General features: G+C 44.3%; 1 long non-coding RNA gene across 4 annotated transcripts; it reads left to right on the top strand.

Annotated features, from left to right (window-relative positions):
- The first annotated feature begins 778 nt into the window (after positions 1-778).
- On the top strand, positions 779-23,679 carry LOC139273556 (uncharacterized). Of its 4 annotated transcripts, none has more exons than XR_011595187.1 (5): positions 779-852; positions 1,606-1,692; positions 8,460-8,574; positions 15,888-16,090; positions 22,647-23,679. It is a non-coding gene; the product is annotated as an uncharacterized lncRNA (long non-coding RNA). The 4 variants fall into 4 exon arrangements; XR_011595189.1 differs by having other exon boundaries at positions 1,606-1,990; XR_011595188.1 differs by lacking the exons at positions 8,460-8,574; positions 15,888-16,090 and adding an exon at positions 16,947-17,033.
- Positions 23,680-23,964: the final 285 nt, after the last annotated feature.

Here is a 23,964-nt window from a genome sequence, read left to right as displayed (position 1 = left end):
AAGTTGCTGGAGAAATATCACCAATGATATCTCCGCAAGATCGTACAAATCCCCTGGGAGGACAGGTGCACCAATATCAGCGTCCTTGTCCAGGCTAACATTCCCAGCATTGAAGCACTGACCACACTCGATCAGCACCGCTGGGCAGGCCACATAGTTCACATGCCAGACACGCGACTCCCAAAGCAAGTGCTCTATGCGGAGCTCCTTCATGGCAAATGAGCCAAAAGTGGGCAACAGAAACATTACAAGGACACCCTCAAAGCCTCCCTGATAAAGTGCGACATCCCCACTGACACCTGGGAGTCCCTGGCCAAAGACGGCCCTAAGTGGAGGAAGTGCATCTGGGAGGGCGCTGAGCACTTCAAGTCTCATCGCTGAGAGCATGCAGAAACCAAGCGCAGGCAGCGGAAAGAGCGTGCAGCAAACCAGTCCCACGCACCCCTTCCCTCAACGACTGTCTGTCCCATCTGTGACAGAGTCTGTGGCTCTCGTATTGGACTGTTCAGCCACCAAAGAACTCACTTCAGGAGTGGAAGCAAGTCTTCCTCGATTCCGAGGGACTGCCTATGATGATGATAATGATAAACATTCTCTGTCCTTGCCCCCCAGGCCAAGTTCCTTTGCTCAGATTCTGCTAAAAGTAAATTGGGAAAAGTTCACTTTGATTTTTAAAGGCTGAATTATTGCAGAGAGCTGCGCATGCGGGGATAAGCCCCGCCCCCTGTGTCGATTTCCAGTGAGCAGAAGAGCGCATGCGCCCTCCCCTCCCCCAGCCTGTGAGCGCCATTCACTCAGTGAGCGGAAGAAGATGGTTTAAACAGCCGGGAATGGAGACACTGCGGCCCCGGGGTAAGGCAGCGAGCAGCGAGCAGCGGTCTCCTTACAGCAGCACATCGCTTTGGGAGCGTGTCCGCAGATGGGCTCAGAGATCGGCACCGAGTCCGAGGGAAGTTCAGGCGGAGTGGAGCAAGAACTGGTCTCAGTGCGTGGAGTGAGTGGGGGAAGGGAGAGTCCATTCTCGGGCTGTGTGTGGACAGCGTGTGCCCCGGGTAAGGGAGACAGAATGGGAAGGATCTGCTGTTTACAATCATTGCTGCTTTTTCCCTGCAAACCAGTAGTGAACGTTCCTGCTTTAGTTCCAGTCTCACCATGTTTGTTGTCATTGGACAGCGAGTAGTGGAAGCAGAGCCGGACACACAGGATTTATACAAGGAGAATCTATTGAAGGCACCGGGTGAGAAATGTGAAGGACACGTTTTAAACAGCGGCTCTTTGTTTTTGGTTGAACGGTTAGTGCCCTGGGAGAGGGGAGCAGCAATCTGAGCTGTGTAAAAGTCCGTGCTCCATCGGGTAGTCCCATTCCTGAAGCAGGGCAGGGGTTGGGTTGTGTCTGGATGTCAGTAACTTGCTGTAAATCTGCCCAACACACTTGGTGTGCAGAAGCTGAGTACTGCAGTGGAGTCAGACACTGACATTTTTGTATCGCTGGCTTCCCTTTGTGAATGTTCATAATGAATATTAAGTGAACGATTACATTCATCACTTTAGTCTTTTCTACCTCTCCTGTTCTTGAATGATCAGAAATACATTTTATTCCTACAGGCAAGGAATTGAAGGAACCGGAAATGTGAAGTTTCTTCCACTTGAAACATTTGGAACAGTGTAACCAGCTGCTTGTAAACACAGTAGGTACGGTACCTATCAGTGTCATCATCACAGCAGTCCCTTGAACGAGGGTGACTTGCTTCCACATGAGTTCACAGATGTTTCAATGAAGGACCCGATATTCCAGTCCGGAACTCCAATTGAAGGGTGGAAGATGCCTGTGCCTGGTTTGTTTTAACGTGTGGTGACCATTGACCATTGCCTTTATCCAGTGGCAAGGGTTAACCAAGATGACTGGAGACCTGCTCTGCTGCACGGATCTAATGCGCACACATATCACAGTGTGGGCTGGCCCATTCTGCCCTGGGCCTCTAGTGTGCAGGTACACAGACAGGTTATCCGAATTAAACATGCTTGTGGTGCTGAATGGCCTCCTCCTATTCCTGTGTAACAGGCCTGAGGGGGTTAATAGCCACTTTCTGTTCCTAATTTAACAGACTGGAGATACTGAATGGTCTTCTCATGTTCCTAATGTAATAAACACGAGGGACATAATGGCTTCCTCCTGTTTATATGTAACAAGCTCTAGGGGCAGAATGACCTTCCCCTGTACCTATGTATCAGGCTAGAATGGGATAAATGGCCTCCTTTAGTTAGAAACATAGAAAATAGGTGCAGGAGCAGGCCATTCGGCCCTTCTAGCCTGCACTGCCATTCAATGAGTTCATGGCTGAACATGCAACTTCAGTACCCCATTTCTGCTTTCTCACCATACCTCTTGATCCCCTTAGTAGTAAGGACTACATCTAACTCCTTTTTGAATATATTTATTGAATTGGCCTTAACAACTTTCTGTGGTAGAGAATTCTACAGGTTCACTGGGTGAAGAAGTTCCTCCTCATCTCGGTCCTAAATGGCTTACCCCTTATCTTTAGACTGTGACCCCTGGTTCTGGACTTCCCCAACATTGGGAACATTCTTCCTGCATCTAACCTGTCTAAACCCATCAGAATTTTAAACGTTTCTATGAGGTCCCCTCTCATTCTTCTGAACTCCAGTGAATACAAGCCCAGTTGATCCAGTCTTTCTTGATAGGCCAGTCCCGCCATCTCGGGAATCAGTCTGGTGAACCTTCGCTGCACTCCCTCAATAGCAAGAATGTCCTTCCTCAGGTTAGGAGACCAAAACTGTACACAATACTCCAGGAGTGGCCTCACCAATGCCCTGTACAACTGTAGCAACACCTCCCTGCCCCTGTACTCAAATCCCCTTGCTATGAAGGCCAACATGCCATTTGCTTTCTTAACCGCCTGCTGTACCTGCATGCCAACCTTCAATGACTGATGTACCATGACACCCAGGTCTCGTTGCACCTCCCCTTTTCCTAATCTGTCACCATTCAGATAATAGTCCGTCACTCTGTTTGTACCACCAAAGTGGATAACCTCACATTTATCCACATTATAATTCATCTGCCATGCATTTGCCCACTCACCTAACCTATCTAAGTCACTCTGCAGCCTCAGCATCCTCCTCGCAGCTCACACTGCCACCTAACTTAGTGTCATCCGCAAATTTGGAGATACTACATTTAATCCCCTCATCTAAATCATTAATGTACAGTGTAAACAGCCGGGGCCCCAGCACAGAACCTTGCTGTACTCCACTAGTCACTGCCTGCCATTCTGAAAAGTACCCATTTACTCCTACTCTTTGCTTCCTGTCTGACAACCAGTTCTCAATCCATGTCTGCACTCTACCCTCAATCCCATGTGCTTTAACTTTGCACATTATTCTCTTGTGTGGGACCTTGTCGAAAGCCTTCTGAAAATCCAAATATACCACATCAACTGGTTCTCCCTTGTCCACTCTACTGGAAACATCCCCAAAAAATTCTAGAAGATTTGTCAAGCATGATTTCCCTTTCACAAATCCATGCTGACTTGGACCTATCATGTCACCTCTTTCCAAATGCGCTGCTGTGATATCCTTAATAATTGATTCCATCATCTTACCCACTACTGAGGTCAGGCTGACCGGTCTATAATTCCCTGTTTTCTCTCTCCCTCCTTTTTTAAAAAGTGGGGTTACATTGGCTACCCTCCACTCCATAGGAACTGATCCAAAGTCAATGGAATTTTGGAAAATGACTGTCAATGCATCCGCTATTTCCAAGGCCACCTCCTTAAGTACTCTGGGATGCAGTCCATCAGGCCCTGGGGATTTATCGGCCTTCAATCCCATTAATTTTCCCAACACAATTTCCCGACTAATAAGGATTTCCCCCAGTTCCTCCTCCTTACTAGACCCTCTGACCCCTCTTGTATCCGGAAGGTTGTTAATGTCCTCCTTAGTGAATACTGAACCAAAGTACTTGTTTAATTGGTCCGCCATTTCTTTGTTCCCCATTATGAAACAGATTCCAGGGGCTGAATAGCCACTTCTATTCCTGTATAACAGACTCCTAAGTAACAAGCTCGAGGGGCTAAATGCCCTCCTCCTGTTCCCCTGAAACAGTCCCGCGGGGATGAATGCCCTTGTCCTATTCCTAATGTAACAGACCCGAGGGGCAGAATTGCTTCCTCCTACTGCTTTCTAACTCCAATTGCTGAATGGCCCTCTCCAGTTCCTAATGTAATCAGCTCGAGTTGCTGTATGGCCTCCTCCAATCCCTATATGACATCCTCGAAGGATTGAACGGCCTTCTCCTGTTCCCATGTCACAGGGTCAAAGGGCTGAATGGTCTGCTTGTGATCCTAATTTAACATGCTTGAGGGGCTGAATATCCTCCCCCAGTTCCTATATAACATGTGCGAGGGGCTGAAAGACCTCCTCCAATTCCTCTAACAGGCTGGAGGTGCTGAATGGGCACCTCCTGTTCCTGGTTTACAGTTCCGAGGGGTGGAATTGGCCTACTCCTGTTCCGATGTAACAGACCCAAGGGACTGAGGGTCTTCTCTTGTTCCTAATGTATGAAGCACGAGGGGATGAAAAACTTCCTGCTGTTCCCATGTCACAGAATCAAAGGCTGCATGGTCTGCTCGTGTTTCTAATGTTAGAGAGGCTGAATTTCCTCTTCCCATATAACAGAATGGAAGGGCTGAATGGCATCCTCCTGATCCAATGTAACAGGCTCGAGGGGAAGAATAGCCTCATCCTGTTCCTGTCTAACAACATTCAGTGCTGAACAGCCATCTCCTGTTCCTGTGTAATAAGTTAAATGGGATGAGTGGCCTCCTCCAGTTGCAATATAACATGTGCGACTGGCTTATTGTCCTCTTCCAGTTCCTTTAACATTCTCAGCGGGCTGAATGGCTCCTCCAGTTCCTACATAACATTCTTGAGAGTCTGAATGGCCTACTCCTGTTCAGATGTGAAAGGCTCCAGAGGATGGATAGCCTCCTCTATTCCTGTGTAACAGTATCCAGTCGATGCATCGCCTCCACCAATTCCTTTATAGCAAGGCTGTGGTTCTGAATGCCCACCTCCTGTTTCTATGCAACAAACTTGAGGGTCTGAATGGCCTCCTATTATTCATTTGTAACAGGTTTGAGGGGCTGAATCTATTCCTGTAAAGTAAACTCCAGGGCTAAAAGGCCCACTCCAGTTCCTAATGTAACAGAATCGAAGGGCAGAATGGCTTACTGTTCCTGTGTAACAGGATCCAAGGACTGAATGGGCCTCCTCCACTTCTAATGAATGGCCTCCCCCAGTTCCAAATGTAACAGACTCGAGGAATTGAATGGGCCTCCTCCAGTTCCAATGTAACAGGCTCGAGGGACTGAATGGCCTCCTCCTGTTCCTTATGTAACAGACTCGAGGGACTGAATGGCCTCCTCCTGTTCCAATGTAACAGACTCGAGGGACTGAATGGCCTCCCCCTGTTCCTTATATAACAGGCTCATAAGAACATAAGAATTAGGAACAGGAGTAGGCCATCTAGCCCCTCGAGCCTGCTCCGCCACTCAATAAGATCATGGCTGATCTGGTCGTGGACTCAGCTCCACTTACCCGCCCGCTCCCCATAACCCTTAATTCCCTTATTGGTTAAAAATCTATCTATCTGTAATTTGAATACATTCAATGAGCTAGCCTCAACTGCTTCCCTGGGCAGAGAATTCCACAGATTCACAACCCTCTGGGAGAAGAAATTCCTTCTCAACTCAGTTTTAAATTGGCTCCCCCGTATTTTGAGGCTATGCCCCCAAGTTCTAGTCTCCCCGACTAGTGGAAACAACCTCTCTGCCTCTATCTTGTCTATACCTTTCATTATTTTAAATGTTTCTATAAGATCAACACTCATCCTTCTGAACTCCAATGAGTAAAGACCCAGTCTACTCAATCTATCATCAAAAGGTAACCCCCTCATCTCTGGAATCAGCCTAGTGAATCGTCTCTGTACCCCTTCCAAAGCTAGTATATCCTTCCTTAAGTAAGGTGACCAAAAGTGCACGCAGTACTCCAGGTGCAGCCTCACCAATACCCGATACAGTTGCAGCAAGACCTCCCTGCTTTTGTACTCCATCCCTCTCGCAACGAAGGCCAACATTCCATTCGCCTTCCTGTTTACCTGCTGCACCTGCAAACTAACTTTTTGGGATTCATGCACAAGGACCCCCAGGTCCCTCTGCACTGCAGCATGTTGTAATTTCTTCCCATTCAAATAATATTCCCTTTTACTGTTTTTTTTTCCAAGGTGGATGACCTCACATTTTCCAACATTGTATTCCATCTGCCAAACCTTAGCCCATTCGCTTAACCTATCTAAATCTCTTTGCAGCCTCTCTGTGTCCTCTACACAACCCGCTTTCCCACTAATCTTTGTGTCATCTGCAAATTTTGTTACACTACACTTTGTCCCCTCTTCCAGGTCATCTATGTATATTGTAAACAGTTGTGGTCCCAGCACCGATCCCTGTGGCACACCACTAACCGATTTCCAACCCGAAAAGGACCCATTTATCCCGACTCTCTGCTTTCTGTTAGCCAGACAATTCTCTATCCATGCTAATACATTTCCTCTGACTCCGCGTACCTTTATCTTCTGCAGTAACCTTTTGTGTGGCACCTTATCGAATGCCTTTTGGAAATCTAAATACACCACATCCTCTATCCACCATGTTCGTTATATCAAAGAATTCCAGTAAATTAGTTAAACATGATTTCCCCTTCATGAATCCATGTTGCATCTGCTTGATTGCACTATTCCTATCTAGATGTCCCACTAATTCTTCCTTAATGATAGTTTCAAGCATTTTCCCCACTACAGATGTTAAACTAACCAGCCTATAGTTACCTGCCTTTTGTCTGCCCTCTTTTTTAAACAAAGGCGTTACATTAGCTGCTTTCCAATCTGCTGGTACCTCCCCAGAGTCCAGAGAATTTTGGTAGATTATAAGGAATGAATTTGCTATAACTTCCATCTCTTTTAATACCCTGGGATGCATTTCATCAGGACCAGGGGACTTGTCTACCTTGAGATCCATTAGCCTGTCCAGCACTACCCCCCTAGTGATAGTGGTTGTCTCAAGGTCCTCCCTTCCCACATTCCCGTGACCAGCAATTTTTGGCATGGTTTTTGTGTCTTCCACTGTGAAAACCGAAGCAAAATAATTGTTTAAGGTCTCAGCCATTTCCACATTTCCCATTATTAAATCCCCCTTCTCATCTTCAAAGGGACCAACATTTACTTTAATCACTCTTTGCCGTTTTATCTATCGGTAAAAGCTTTTACTATCTGTTTTTCTGTTTTGCGCAAGTTTACTTTCGTAATCTATCTTTCCTTTCTTTATTGCTTTCTTAGTCATTCTTTGCTGTCGTTTAAAATGTTCTCAATCTTCTAATTTCCCACTAACCTTGGCCACCTTATACGCATTGGTTTTTAATTTGATACTCTCCTTTATTTCCTTGGTTATCCACGGCTGGTTATCCCTTCTCTTACCGCCCTTCTTTTTCACTGGAATATATTTTTGTTGAGCACTTTGAAAGAACTCCTTAAAAGTCCTCCACTGTTCCTCAATTGTGCCACCGTTTAGACTGTGTTCCCAGTCTACTTTAGCCAACTCTGCCCTCATCCCACTGTAGTCCCCTTTGTTTAAGCATAGTATGCTCATTTGAGACACTACTTCCTCACCCTCAATCTGTATGTTTAATTCCCAGTCTTGGCCACCCTGCAACCAAGTTTCTGTAATGGCCACCAAATTGTACCCATTTGTAATGATTTGTGCCGTCAACTCATTTACTTTGTTTCGAATGCTGCATGCGTTTAGGTAAAGTGTTTTAATACTAATTTTTAAACCATGATTTTTAGTTCTGACCCCTTCTGCAGCCCCTTTATATTCATACATATTGTCCCTTCCTATCACCAGGCTCGAGGGACTGAATGGCCTCCTCCTGTTCCAATGTAACAGGCTCGAAGGACTGAATGGCCTCCCCCTGTTCCTTATGTAACAGGCTCGAGGGACTGAATGGTCTCCTCCTGTTCCTTATGTAACAGGCTCGAGGGACTGAATGGTCTCCTCCTGTTCCTTATGTAACAGGCTCGAGGGACTGAATGGTCTCCTCCTGTTCCTTATGTAACAGGCTCGAGGGACTAAATGGCCTCCTCCTGTTCCTTATGTAACAGGCTCGAAGGTATGATTTGCCTCCAGGTTCCATGTGCTGAAAGGCCTCCTCAAGTTCCAAGATCCAGGGACTGTTCTTCCCCGTTGTTTTGGAAATAGCATCTGGCAGTAAACTGGAGCTCAATGCTTCTTGCCCACCAGCTCTCTGATCGGGCTCCTTGCGCTGATTATGTTTTCTCATCTCGCTCAAACGTCCCCAAATGTTGCTTTCTTTTCCATCACCTCTAGAGTTATTAGCCAAGTTTGCATCGAGCAAATCGTGATCTCACCAGTAACAGTACTTTCCCAATGGTTATCCACGAGGCTGCTTCTGACATTTTCTTCTGCATAAATGTTAGCCACCGTAAGTAACTGAAAAGTTTCATTTCTACAGCAACAACAAACACTTGCATTTATGACAGATACCAAATAAATCCCACACTCACTCCCTGTACCCCTGACTGATAGATACAGAGTGAATCCCACACTCACTCACTGTACCACAGACTCAGATACAGAGTGAATCCCACACTCACTCCCTGTACCCCTGACTGACAGATACAGAATGAATCCCACACTCACTCCCTGTACCCCTGACTGACAGATACAGAGTGGATCCCACACTCACTCACTGTACCACAGACTCAGATACAGAGTGAATCCCACACTCACTCCCTGTACCCCTGACTATCAGATACAGAATGAATTGCGCACTCACTCACTGTACCCCTGACAGCTATGGTTTATATCATGTACTAATAGCTCGTCTCTACTCCAAATATTTCTGAATCTCATTCATCCAATATAATGCGAAAAACTATTGTCTGTTGGGGTAGTCTCTGATCTGTAAATTTCACAGATGTAGGATAAAACAACTCGCATACCAGGAACTGACAGGTACAGAGGAAACACCCACTCACTTACCCCAGAATATGAGATACAGAATAAAACCCACACTCACATAGCAGAAACTAACAGGTACAGAGGAAACACACACTCGCTTACCCCAGATTGAGAGATACAGAATGAATCCCACATTCACATTGCACAAACTGACATATAAAGGTAAAAATCCACACGCAGATACCAGAAACTGACACCCCGCACATCTACCACAAACTGACAGGTACAAAAAAAACACAATCACTTCCCAGAAACTGACAGGTACATATTAATTCCTACACTTGCATAGCAGGAACTGACAAGTACAGAATAAAACCCACATTCACATAGCAGAAACTGACAGGTACAGAATACAATCAACACCCAGATTCCAGAAACTGACAGGTACAGAATGCAATCCACACTCTGATCCAAAAAACTGACAGATACTGGTCAATATCCACATTCACATACCAGAAGCTAACGATATAGGTGAAAGTACACACTCATTTACCAGAAACTGACCGGTACATGATAAAACACACACTGACATAACAGAAACTGACAGATACAGATAAAGACCACACTCAGATACCAGAAACTGACCAACTGACAGAAATAAAGGACAGTATCCAACTAAAAACAAGGGCGTACAAAGTGGCCAAAACTAGTGGGAGGACAGAAGGCTGGGAAGCTTTTAAAAGCCAGCGAAGAATGACTAAAAAAATGATTAAGAAAGGGAAGAAAGACTATGAAAGTAAACTAGCACAAAATATAAAAACAGACAGCAAGAGTTTCTATAGGTATATAAAAAGGAAAAGAGTGGCTAAGGTAAATGTTGGTCCCTTAGAGGACGAGACCGGGGAATTAGTAATGGGGCACATGGAGATGTCAGAAACTCTGAACAAATATTTTGTATCAGTCTTTAAGGTAGAGGACACTAACAATATTCCAACAGTGGATAATCAAGTGGCTATAGGGGGGAGGAGATGGTACTCAGTAAGGTAATGGGATTAAAGGCAGATAAATCCCCTGGACCTGATGGCTTGCATCCGAGGGTCTGAAGAGAAGTAGTGGCAGGGATAATGGATGCATTGGTTGTAATTTACCAAAATTCACTGGATTCTGCGGAGGTCCCAGTAGATTGGAAAACTGAAAATGTAACGCTCCTATTTCAAAAAGGAAGCAGACAAAGGCAAGAAACAATGGACCAGTTAGCCTAACATCTGTGGTTGGGAAAATGTTGGAGTCCATTATTAAAGAAGCAGTAGCAGGACATTTGGATAAGCAAAATTCGGTCAGGCAGAGTCAGCATGGAATAATGAAGGGCAAGTCATAGAAACATAGAAAATAGGTGCAGGAGTAGGCCATTCGGCCCTTCGAGCCTGCACCACCATTCAATAAGATCATGGCTGATCATTCACCTCAGTACCCCTTTCTTGCTTTCTCTCTATACCCCTTGATCCCTTTAGCCGTAAGGGCCTTATCTAACTCTCCCTTGAATATATCCAATGAACTGGCATCAACAACTCTCTGCGGTAGGGAATTCTACAGGTTAACAACTCTCTGAGTGAAGAAGTTTCTGCTCATTTCAGTCTTAAATGGCTTAGCCCTTCTTCTTAGACTATGTCCCCTGGTTCTGGACTTCCCCAACATCGGGAACATTCTTCCTGCATCTAACCTGTCCAGTCCCGTCAGAATTGAAAATGTTCGACGAGATCCCCTCTCATCCTTCTAAATTTCAGTGAATACAGTCCGAGTCGATCCAGTCCCTCCTCATATGTCAGTCCTGCCATCCCGGGAAGCAGTCTGGTGAATCTTCGCTGCACTTCCTCAATAGCAAAAACGTCCTTCCTCAGATTAGGAGACCAAAACTGAACACAATATTCCAGGTGAGGCCTCACTAAGGCTCTGTACAACTGCAGTAAGACCTCCCTGCTCCTATACTCAAATCCCCAAGCTATGAGGGCCAACATACCATTTGCCGCCTTCACCACCTGCTGTACCTGCATGCCAAATTGCAATGACTGATGTACCATGATACCCAGGTCTCGCTGCACCTCCCCTTTTCCTAATCTGCCTTTGTGTTTTTGCCACCAAAGTGGATAATCTCACATTTATCCACATTATACTGCATCTGCCACGCGTTTGCCCACTCACCTAACCTGTCCAAGTCACCCTGCAGCCTTTTAGCGTCCTCCTCACAGCTCACACTGCCACCCAGCTTAGTGTCATCTGCAAACTTGGCGATATTACACTCAATTCCCTCATCCAAATCATTAATGTATATTGTAAATAGCTGGGGTCGCAGCACTGAACCCTGCGGTATCCCACTAGTCACTGCCTGCCATTCTGAAAAGGACCCATTTATTCCGACTCTCTGCTTCCTGTCTGCCAACCAGTTCTCTATCCACATCGGTACATTACCCCCAATACCATGTGCTTTAATTTTGCACACCAATCTCTTGTGTGGGACCTTGTCAAAAGCCTTTTGAAAGTCCAAATACACCACATCCACTGGTTCTCCCTTGCCCACTCTACCAGTTACATCCTAAAAAAATTCTAGAAGATTTGTCAAGCATGATTTCCCTTTCATAAATCCCTGCTGACTTGGGCTGATCCCATCACTGCTTTCCAAATGTGCTGCTATTTCATCTTTAATAATTTATTCCAACATTTTTCCCACTACTGATGCCAGGCTAACTGGTCTACAATTATCCATTTTCTCTCTCCCTCCTTTTTTTAAAAAGTGGTGTTACATTAGCTACCCTCCAGTTCATAGGAACTGATCCAGAGTCGATAGACTGTTGGAAAATGATCACCAATGCATCCACTATTTCTAGGGCTACTTCCTTAAGTACTCTGGGATGAAGACTATCAGGGCCCAGGGATTTATCGGCCTTCAATCCCATCAATTTCCCTAACACCATTTCCCGCCTAATAAAGATTTCCTTCAGTTCCTCCTTCTCACTAGACCCTTGGTCCCCTAGTATTTCCGGAAGGTTATTTTGTGTCTTTTTTCGTGAAGACAGAACCAAAGTACTTGTTTAACTGGTCTGCCATTTCTTAGTTTCCCATTATAAATTCACCCGAATCTGACTGCAAGGGACCTACATTTGTTTTCACTTTTTTTTTCTTTTTCTTTTCACATATCTATAGAAGCTTTTGTGGTCAGTTTTCACGTTCCCAGCAAGCTTCCTCTCATACTCTCTTTTTCCCATCCTAATTAAACCCTTTGTCCTCCTCTGCTGTATTACAAAATTCTACCAGTCCTCAGGTTTGCTGCTTTTTCTGGTCAATTTATATGCCTCTTTCTTGGATTTAACAACTATCCTTAATTTCCCTTGTTAGCCACAGTTGAGCCACCTTCCCTGTTTTATTTTTACTCCAGACAGGGATGTACAATTGAAGTTCATCCATGTGATCTTTAAAAGTCTGCCATTGCCTATCCACCATCAACCCTTTAACTATCACTTGCCAGTCTATTCTAGCCAATTCATGTCTCATACCATCAAAGTTACCTTTCCTTAAGTTCAGGACCCTAATCTCTGAATTAACTGTGTCACTCTCCATCTTAAAGAATTCTACCATATTATAGTCACTCTTCCCCAAGGGGCCTCGCACAACAAGATTGTTAATTAGTCCTTTCTCATTACACATCACCCAGTCTAGGATGGCCAGCCCTCTAGTTGGTTTCTCGACATATTGGTCTAGAAAACCATCCCTAATACACTCCAGGAAATCCTCCTCCACCGCATTGCTACCAGTTTGGTTAGCCCAATCAATATGTAGATTAAAGTCGCCCATGATAACTGCTGTATCTTTATTGCACACATCTCTAATTTCTTGTTTGATGCTGTCCCCAATCTCACTACTACTGTTTGGTGGTCTGTACACAACTCACACTAGTGTTTTCTGCCCATTGGTATTCCGCAGCTCCACCCATAGCGATTCCACATCATCCAGGCTAATGTCCTTCCTTACTATTGCATTAATTTCCTCTTTAACCAGCAATGCCACCCCACCTCCTTTTCCTTTCTGTCTATCCTTCCTAAATATTGAATACCCTTGGATGTTGAGTTCCCAGCCTTGGTCACCCTGGAGCCATGTCTCCGTGATGCCAATTACATCATATCTGTAATCTGCTATGTGCGCGGTTAATTTGTCCACCTTATTCCGAATACTCCTCGCATAGAGGCACAGAGCCTTCAGGCTTGTCTTTTTAACACACTTTGTCCCTTTAGAATTTTGCTGTAATTTGGCCCTTTTTGCTTTTTGCCTTGGGTTTTTCTGCCCTCCACTTTTACTTTTCTTCTTTCTATCTTTTGCTTCTGTCCCCATTCTACTTCCCTCCATCTCTCTGCATAGGTTCCTATCCTGCTGCCATATTAGTTTCACTCCTCCCCAACAGCACTAGCAAGCACTCCCCCCTAGGACATTGGTTCAGATCCTGCCCAGGTGCAGACCGTTCGGTTTGTACTGGTTCCACCTCCCCCAGAACTGGTTTCAAAGTCCCAGGAATTTGAATCCCTTCCTTCTGCACCACTCCTCAAGCCATGTATTCATCTGAGCTATCCTGCGATTCCTACTTTGACTTGCACATGGCACTGGTAGCAATCCTGAGATTAATATTTTTGAGGTCCTACTTTTAATTTAGCTCCTAGCTCCCTAAATTCGTCTTGTAGGACCTCATCCCGTTTTTTGACAAATTTGCTGGAGTTCTTTGAGGATGTAACGAACAGGGTGGATAAAGGGGAACCAGTGGATGTGGTATATTTGGACTCTCAGAAGGCATTTGACAAGGTGCCACATAAAAGGTTACTGCACAAGATAAAAGTTCAAGGGGTTGGGGGTAATATATTAGCATGGATAGAGGATTGGCTAACTAACAGAGAACAGAGAATCGGGATAAATGGTTCATTCTCTGGTTGGCAACCAGTAACTAGTGGGGTGTCACAGTGTTAGATCTCTTAATTTCCATTGAAATACGAACTCCGATGGTAGTTTTAACTTTTTAATCTTGGCAGAGAGCAACAAACTGCTGGCTGATTGCCAGTTTCTTTTTCTTACTGGGACCACATGGTCAAAATGGCTGTATTTATACCCGGTTCAATTTACAGAAAAGAACTCGCCTTCTTTGACCTTATTGGCTCAATTACTAGTATTTTAACCTTTTAATTGGCTCGCTACCCAAGTTCCTAAAATGTCAACTTGATTGATGACTTAATGTAATATGGCCTGTGTTTTTTCACAGCCTGTCTAAATAAGCCTGTTTGAATACTCTATCACACAGGGATCAGTGCTGGGACCCCAACTATTTACAATCTATACTAATGACTTGGAAGAAGGGACTGAGTGTAACCTAGCCAAGTTTGCTGATGATACAAAGATGGGAGGAAAAGCAATGTGTGAGGAGGACACAAAAAATCTGCAAAAGGACATAGACATGCTAAGTGAGTGGGCAAAATTTGGCAGATGGAGTATAATGTTGGGAAGTGTGAGGTTATACACTTCGGCACAAAAAATCCAAGAGAAAGTTATTATTTAAATGGAGAAAGATTGCAAAGTGCCACAGTACAGCGGACCTGGGCGTACTTGTGCATGAAACACAAAAGGATAGTATGCAGGTGCAGCAAGTGATCAGGAAGGCCAATGGTATCTTGGCCTTTATTACAAAGTGGATGGATTATAAAAGCAGGGAAGTCTTGCTACAGCTATACAAGGTTTTGGTGAGGCCACACCTGGAATACTGCATGCAGTTTTGGTTTCCATATTTACAAAAGGATATACTTGCTTTAGAGGCAGTTCAGAGAAGGTTCACTCGGTTGATTCCGGGGATAAGAGGGTTGACTTATGAGGAAAGGTTGAGTAGGTTGGGCCCCTACTCATTGGAGTTCAGAAGAATGATAAGTGATCTTATCGAAACGTATAAAATTATGAGGGGGCTTGACAAGGTGGATGCAGAGAGGATGTTTCCACTGATGGGGGAGACTAGAGCTAGAGGGCATGATCTTACAATAAGGGCCACCCATTTAAAACTGAGATGAGGAGAATTTCTTCTCTCAGGGTTGTAAATCTGTGGAATTCGCTGCCTCAGAGAGCTGTGGAAGCTGGGACATTGAATAAGTTTAAGACGGAAATAGACAGTTTCTTAAATGATAAGGGGTTATGGGGAGCGGGCAGGGAAGTGGAGCTGAGTCCATGATCAGATCAGCCATGATCTTATTGAATGGCGGAGCAGGTTCGAGGGGCCATATCGCCTACTCCTGTTTCTATTTCTTATGTTGTTATGACACAGAATAAAACCCATACCCACATGTCAAAACTTGACAGCTACACAATAAGTCCCAACTTACGTAGCAGAGACTGACAGGTACAGAATAATTCTCACAATCACTTCACAAAAACTGACAGGTACAGAATAAAACACACACTCAAATACCAGAAACAGAGAGTTACAGAATAAATCCCACATTCACATAGCAGAAACTGACAGGTACAGTATGAAACCCACATCCATGTATCTGAACAATAATATGCAAGTAAAACCCATACCTGCCTATTAGAAACTGACAGCGAAACACACACACACACCAGAGACTGACAGAACAAGTGAAACAGTTTAGGCACTCTTACTCCAGTGTCAGGCTCTCACAATCGTTTTTTCAATGTGGCCCATTTAATTAGTGATAAAAGCAACTTGTGAAACAATCCCATTTTTGTTAATTTAATTTGTGACAAAAAGATGGTCAGAGTATGCGCTAAATACATGCTGCTCCTCGCCTCCCCACACAGTGTTTAAACCGACGGGAAGGGCCTATGCGAGCTCCACACCCCCAGCTCTGTCAGCGGCTGCCGTTTCCTCTGTGCTCAGCTGATGATCGTTGAACACATCAGGGAGCGGAGATATCCCGGGCCCGAGTAAGGGAGCAAACAGCAGCCTCCTTCCAGTAGCTCATCGCATTGGGACTGTGTCCACAGATGGACTTTGAGTCGGGGTAAGTTCAACGGCAGTCGGGGGCTGTCTGTACGAGGTGGAGTGGAGCAGGAACTAGTTCTGGAACATGGAGTGAGTGGGGGAAGGGAGAGCCCATTCTCGGGCTGTGTGTGTACGGTGTAAGGTAACAGAGAAAGTAAATCACCTCGCTCTTTCAAATCAGTGCTGCTTTCTTTCTCCAAATCAGTAATGAATGTTCCTGATTCAGTTCCAATCTCAGTGTCTGTTGTTCTTGGACAGTGAACAGTGAAAACACAGCCTGAGAGTGAGGATGTGAGGAGTTTCACAAAGTGCATCTATTGCAGGCACCAGAAGAGGAGTGTGACAGGAGACATTTCAAAAATGGGTTATTTTGTTTCGGTGCGTTGAATTCTCAGAACCGTGTTGCTAGTGATCGAGAGATACATTGTCGCTCCCTCAGATGCATCAGGAACCGGTCACTGACATTCTGTTAATGACACCGGTCAGCAACGCGGTTTCAATAGACTGAGAACAATTGTTGTACAGCTCAGGTACCTGTGGTTATATTCCAGGAAGCAATTCAGAATTTTACATGTCGTTCCATGGGAGTGGGAGATATAAACCTGGACAGTGCCAATCGGGTGTTTCCATTCATGGACCAGTGCTGGGTTTGGGTTGTGTCTGGATGCTGATAACTTACTATAGAACCATCCTACACACCTGGTGTGGTGAATCTGAGTGCCACTGTACTGCAGTGAGGTCAGATGACACAGATTCCTCCCTCGAGATACTTTACTTTGTTATAAACAAACACATTAATTATAACTCTTTTTATATTCTCTCCATCACCTGTCCATATCCTAACTAATAGTGTTCTCCTATTATTATTCTCAAAGCAAAATACTTCACCAAGCTAGAATAAATTTGATCTTTCCTCAACCCGGAACACAAGGAACAGTGCAGGTAGCTCCTTCTCACTCACAGTAAGTACATTATCACTCTCAGAGCGCAGAGACACAGAACTGACCTCAATCATATTGTCACAGGCAGCAGAAGCTGTCAGTCCCACAGTGATCCGAATTTTCAGAGTTACATTATGAATCCCACAGTCACTTGGAGCAGTACAATAATATGTTGTTTCAAAGTCCAATCATATCGCATTGAAAGGCAGATCCAATTTCACTCCCTTACTCACACACACGAAGAGATAGACACTGACACGGTAATGGACTGAACCAAACCTCCTCCTGAGACAGTCATCGATAATCGCAAACTATCATCCACCTACAGCAGGTGGAGAAGGAACTAAATCCAACAGTCACACAGAGCAAGAATAGCTCAGTACAAGAGACTGTCAATTACATAATCAATCTCACACTCACACATCACTAGTCTAACAGATACATAATCAATCTCACACTCACACACATCACCAGTCTAACAGATACATAAACAATCCCACACTCACACATCACCAGTCTAACAGATACATAATCAATCCCTCACTCTCACACATCACCAGTCTAACAGATACATAATCAATCCCACACTCTCACACATCACCAGTCTAACAGATACATAATCAATCACCCACTCTCTCACATCACCAGTCTAACAGATACATAATCAATCCCACATAACAGTACCAGAGACTAAGAGAAACATAATGATTCATACACTCAAACACATTGAATGACAGATTGAGAGAGAATCACAAATACTTCCAGTACCTGAGATTGACTGACTGACTGACAGTGAAACCCACGCTCCCATACCAGGCCCTTACAGCTACAGACAAATACTCACACTCACATACCAGAGACAGATGGTTAGAGAGTGAACTCCACAGTCACTCACCAGAAACTGACAGGTACAGAAAAAAAACACTTTTGCATTCCAGAGACTGATAGATACAGAGTAATACCCACACTCACATTCCAGAGACCGATAGATAGAGTAATACCCACACTCACATTCCAGAGACCGATAGATCCAGAGTAATACCCACACTCACATTCCAGAGACTGATAGATACAGACTGAAAATAACACTCCCAGCAAAAAACTTACAGGTTCTGATTAAAACCCTTACTCAAATATCAGAAACACAGATACAGAATAAAACCCACACTCACTTCCCAGAGACGGACAGATACAGAATAAAACACATACCAGAGAGTGACAGTTAGAGAGTAAAATCAGCACTCACCTGAAAGTGACTGACTGATTCAATGTCAAACCCACAATACCACATCTGTACCAGACACTTAAAGGCACAGAATGAAATCAACGTTCATATAATAGCAACTGATAGGTACAGAAAACATACACACATTCACATACCAGTGACAGACAGGTAGAATGTGGTAAACTCCACACTCACATAACAGAAACTGTGACCTATAGAATATAACCCCACTCATAACAGAAACAGACAGGTACAGATAAAAAGTGCCACACTCACACACAAGAGACTGACAGGTACAGAGTGAAATCCACATTCACACTTGAATAAAACACACATTCACATAACAGCAACTGACAGGTGGGAAACCCACATACACAGCCCAGAGACTGACATTCACAGATTAATACCCACACTCACATACCATAGACTGACAGCTACAGAGTAAACCCCACACTCACATACCATAGACTGAGAGATACAGAGTAAAACCCATACTCACACCAAAGACTAATAGATACAGAGTGAAGACCACACTCACATCCCAGAGACTGACAGCTGTAGAGTAAAATCCACACACACATAAAAGTGAGTGACAGATAAAGAATAAAACGCACACTAACATCTGAGAGTGAAAGATACAGAAAAAAATACACATTCATGTTACCGAGATTGACACATACAGATAATACCCAAACCCATATACCAGAAACTGACAGATACACAGAAAAACCCACACTCAAATCCCAGAGACTGACAGATAAAGAATAAAACTCACACATACATCCTCGAGAGTGATAGATACAGACTGAAATATGCACTCCCTTACCAGAAACTGGGAGGTATTGTATTGATTAAAACACTTACTCATATAACACAAGCTGATGGGTACAGAGTAAAATCCACACTCACACAAGAGATACTGAAAGGTGCAGAATGAAACAACAATATCAACTTATAGTTTCTAGCATATAAATATCAGGTACAGGACAAAACCCACAATCTCATACCAGAAACTGGCAAACACAGAATAAAACCCACTCTCACATCAGGGAAACTGAAAGGTGCAGAATGAAGCCCCACTCAAATACGAGAAACTGACAGATACAGACAAAAGCCCACATTACCTGAAACTGACCAAGAGTAAAACCCACACTCACCTACCAGAGATTGAAATTTACAGATACAATCCACACATATACCAGAGACTGAAAGGTAGAGTGTGAAAACCATACTCACACATCAGTAACGGACAGATACAGATTACAATCCACACTCACACATCAAATACTGACAAAGAAAGAGTAAAACCGCACTCACAAAGAAAATCAACACTCAAATACCAAAAGTTGACAGTGCTGGAGGAAAACCCACAATCACAGAGTAGAAACAGACATGGACAGAGTAAAATGCACACTCACATTTCAGAAACTGATAGGTACAGAATACAGCTCGCATTCACATAACAGAAACTGACTGGGATAGAGGAATCGCAAATTCATCATCATAGGCAGTCCCTCGAAGCGAGGATGACTTGCTTCCATGCCAAAAAGGGATGAGTTCACAGTTTTTTCAGTGAAGGACCTAATATTCCAGATCCCAAACTACATCTTGAATGGTGGAAGATGCCTGTGTGTGGATTTTTTTAACGTGTGATGACCGTTGCACACCAGCTACCACATGGGCTTGACAGAGCTAGGTCTTGGTCCAGTGGCAAAGAGGAATCGCAAACTAACATACCAGAGACTGACAAGTATAGAGTGAAATCCACACTCACACAACAAAAACTGTTATATACAAAGTAAATTCACACTCGCATACCATAGACTGAGAGAGAGAGTGTAAAACCCACAGACATATCCGAAACAGGCAGACACAGGTAAAATCCACACTCACATATCAGAAAATGACAGGGACTGTGTAAATCTGACACTCGCATACCAGAGAATGAAAGATACAGAATGAACCCCACACTCACTTACCAGTAATTGACATGTACAGAGTGAAAACCTCTCTTCCATACCATAAACTTACAGGTACAAAGGAAAAGCCACACTCACTAACCAGAGACTGATAGATACAGAATAAATACTACACTCACTGGTGGGCCTAGTCTATAGGCCCCCTAACAGTTACTACACTGTTGGATGAAGTATAAATCAAGAAATAATGGAGGCTTGTAAAAAATGAATGGGAATAATCATGGGCAATTTTAATCCTCATATTAATTGAACAAACCAAATAGGCCTTGAGCATAGCATGTATCTGGGATAGTTTCCTTAAACGGTACATTGTGGAACCGACCAGGGAGTAGGCTATCTTAGATCTGGTACAGTGTAATGAGAACAAAAGAACATAAGAAATAGGAGCAGGAGCACGCCATTTGGCCCCTCGAGCCTGCTCCGTTATTTAATAAGAATATGGCTGGTCTGATCATAGACTCATCTCCACTTCCTTGCCCGCTCTTCATAACCCTTTATTCCCTTATCATTCAAAATACTGTCTATCTCTGCCTTAAATATATTTAATGACCCAGCCACCACAGCTCTCTGGACAGAGAATTCCACAGATTTACAACTCCTCACCTCAGTTTTAAGTGGGCAACCCATTATTCTGAAACTATGTCACCTAGTTCTAGATTCACCCTATGAGTGGAAATATTCTCATTGCATTCACCTTGTCGAGCCCCCTCATTTTCTTGTATGTTTCAATAAGATCAGCTCTCATTCTTCTGAACTCCAATGAGTATAGACCCTTCATAATCATAATCAACCCCCTCATCTCCGGAATCAACCTAGTGAACCTTCTCTGAACAACAGCCTCCAATGCAAGTATATCCTTTCTTAAATAAGGAGACCAAAACTGTATGCAGTACTCTAGGTTTGGCATCACCAATACCCTGTCCAGTTGTAGCAGGACTTCTCTGCTTTTATACTCTATTCCCCTTGCAATAAAGGCCAACATTCCATTTACCTTCCTGATTACTTGCTGTAACTGCATACTAACTTTTTGTGTTTCATGCACAAGGATGTCCAGGTCCCTTGGTACTGCAGCACTTTGCAATTTTTCTCCATTTAAATAAAAATTTGCTTTTTTATTTTTTCTGCCAAATTGGACAACCTCACATTTTCACACATTATACTCCCATCTGCCAAATTCCTGCCCACTTACTTAGCCCTTCTATATCCTTTTGCAGATTTTGTGTGTCCTCACAACTTGCTTTTTCACCCATCTTTTTATCATCAGCAAACTTGGTTACATTACACTCCGTCCCTTCATCCAAATCATTAGTATAGATTGTAAATAGTTGAGGCCTCAGCACCAATCCCTGCGGCACCGCACGAGTTAATATTTGTCAACTGGAAATTGATCCATTTATCCCGACTCTCTGTTTTCTATTAGTTAACCAATCCTCTATCCATGGTAATATAATATCCTCAACCCGTGTACTTTCATCTTGTGCAGTAACCTTTTATGCGGCACCTTATCGAATGCCTTCCAAAAATCCAAATACACCACATTCACTGGTTCCCCCTTTTTCCACCCTGCCCATTACATCCTCAAAGAACTCCAGAAAATTAGTCAAACATGATTTCCCTTTCATAAAACCATGCTGACTCTGCTTGACTGAATTATGCTTTTCCAAATATCCTGCAACAGATGTTGGGCTAATTCGTCTTGTAACACTGTTGTGAAGCACCTTGGGACATTGTACTAAATTAAAGGTGCAATATAAATAAAAGTTATTATTATTAATAAAGGAAAGCTACAGGTTTGTGCGCTGCCATCGAGATTCATGGAGTTGTAGCACCCATGTGTGGCCATCTTTGCAAAAGAGCAATGTGTGGGCAGGGCTTCAGGGTCCCAGTGAACCCAGCCAGAGTCAGCACCTTCAGGGGAGGAGAAGGAGGGGCAACAATGAATGTAGAACTGAACCCAGCCAGAGTCAGCACCTTCAGGGGAGGAGAGGGAGGGGAACCAGTGAGTGTAGAATTGAATCCAGGCAGAGTCAGCACCTTCAGGGGAGGAGAGGGAGGGGAACCAGTGAGTGTAGAACTGAACCCAGCCAGAGTCAGCACCTTTAGGGGAGGAGAGGGAGGGGAACCAGTGAGTGTAGAACTGAATCCAGCCAGAGTCAGCACCTTCAGGGGAGGAGAGGGAGGGGAACCAGTGAGTGTAGAACTGAGCCCAGCCAGAGTTGGTGGTGAAAACTGGGTGTGGAGGATAAGCTGTCTTCAGACATTCGATGTGTTTGTGTTTGAATTTCAGGACAGGGAGGATGGAGAGTGTATGGGATGGGGATTTAGAGTTTTGGAGGAACACGGGAGGCAAGAATGTTCCATAAAATCTAGAATTGTTCTGAATTTCTGTCCTGTACTTACAGTAATGATTTTTGTAAACTCCTTTTCCAGGGTATCAGAAGGGCAGGATTTGCAGACGGGAAACTCAAACCAAACATCACGTCAAAATCTGACAGTCACTCGATTCCTCAGGACCTGAATATCATCGGCCTTTGAATGTGGAAGGAGAAATGTTTGTCTCTTCTGTCTGTGGGAACAGATTTCAAACATCAATGTGACTGGAAAAGCACCGAGACACACACACACCCGAGTGAGAGTGTTCCAGTGCACTGCCTGTGGAAAGAGCTTTAACCAGTTACACAGCCTGAAAAAACATCTCACCATTCACAGCGGGGAGAAACCGTACACGTGTTCTGTGTGTGGATGATCAACCTGGAGCGACACAAGGACAACCACACCATGAAGAAACCACGGGACTGTGGGGATCCCCGTCTGAACTGGAAAAATATCAACGCAGTCACACTGGGAAGAGGCTGTTCATCTGCTCCGTGTGTGGGGATCGATTCACTTGGTCAAGCGACATGTTGACACACCAGCGAATTCACACCGGGTTGAGACCGTACACCTGCCCTGTGTGTGGGGAGGGATTCACTTGTTATTCCAACCTTCTAACTCACCAGCGAGTTCACTCTGGGAAGAGCCCGATCACCTGCTCTGTGTGTGGGGAGGGATTCGCTCGGTCATCCCATCTGATGGTACACCAGCGAGTTCACACTAGGGAGAAGCTGTTCACCTGCTCCGTGTGTGGGAAAGAATACGTTCGGTCATCCTACCTGCTAAGACACCAGCGAATTCACAAGTGATTGCAGGGTTTGGATTCTGCTGTTATCCCAGACTGAATCGTGTCCATTCTGACAGTTGGAGTTTCTTTCTGTTGATATTGATGACCTCTATAACTCGGCTGGAGTTTAATATTCTGGATATTTGACCATTTAATCAATGGGAAAAGGGTCAGATAAAAATAATGCTGATTGTGTTTGCATCCATACTTAACTCTTTTTAAAGGGATTTCTTCAAATACTGGAAGTTGCAACAAATGGAGCTAAACTTTGTTAACAATTGATAATAAAATGAATTGAATCTGCAGGTTGGTTTTGGATTTCTCTGGGATGGAGCCGGACATGATGTTCCTTGAAATACCGCCGGTGTCCAGTAGATGATGCTGTCCCTCCAACTAACTCTGACTGTGCGGAGAGTGACTGCCCCCTAGAGCATGAGAAATGTGGGCAACTCCGGGTCAGACACTGAACTCACTCATCCCACAGGGACCTTACACACTGCCCCCTCCCTGGGGCAGCTGCAGGTCAGACACTGAACATACTGCACCCCACAGGGACATCACACACTGCCCCCTCCTTGGGGCAGCTCA

The sequence above is a fragment of the Pristiophorus japonicus genome, chromosome 9, assembly GCF_044704955.1.
Source record: "Pristiophorus japonicus isolate sPriJap1 chromosome 9, sPriJap1.hap1, whole genome shotgun sequence".
NCBI lineage: Eukaryota > Metazoa > Chordata > Chondrichthyes > Pristiophoridae > Pristiophorus > Pristiophorus japonicus.
This window is presented reverse-complemented; position numbering and strand designations above follow the sequence as displayed.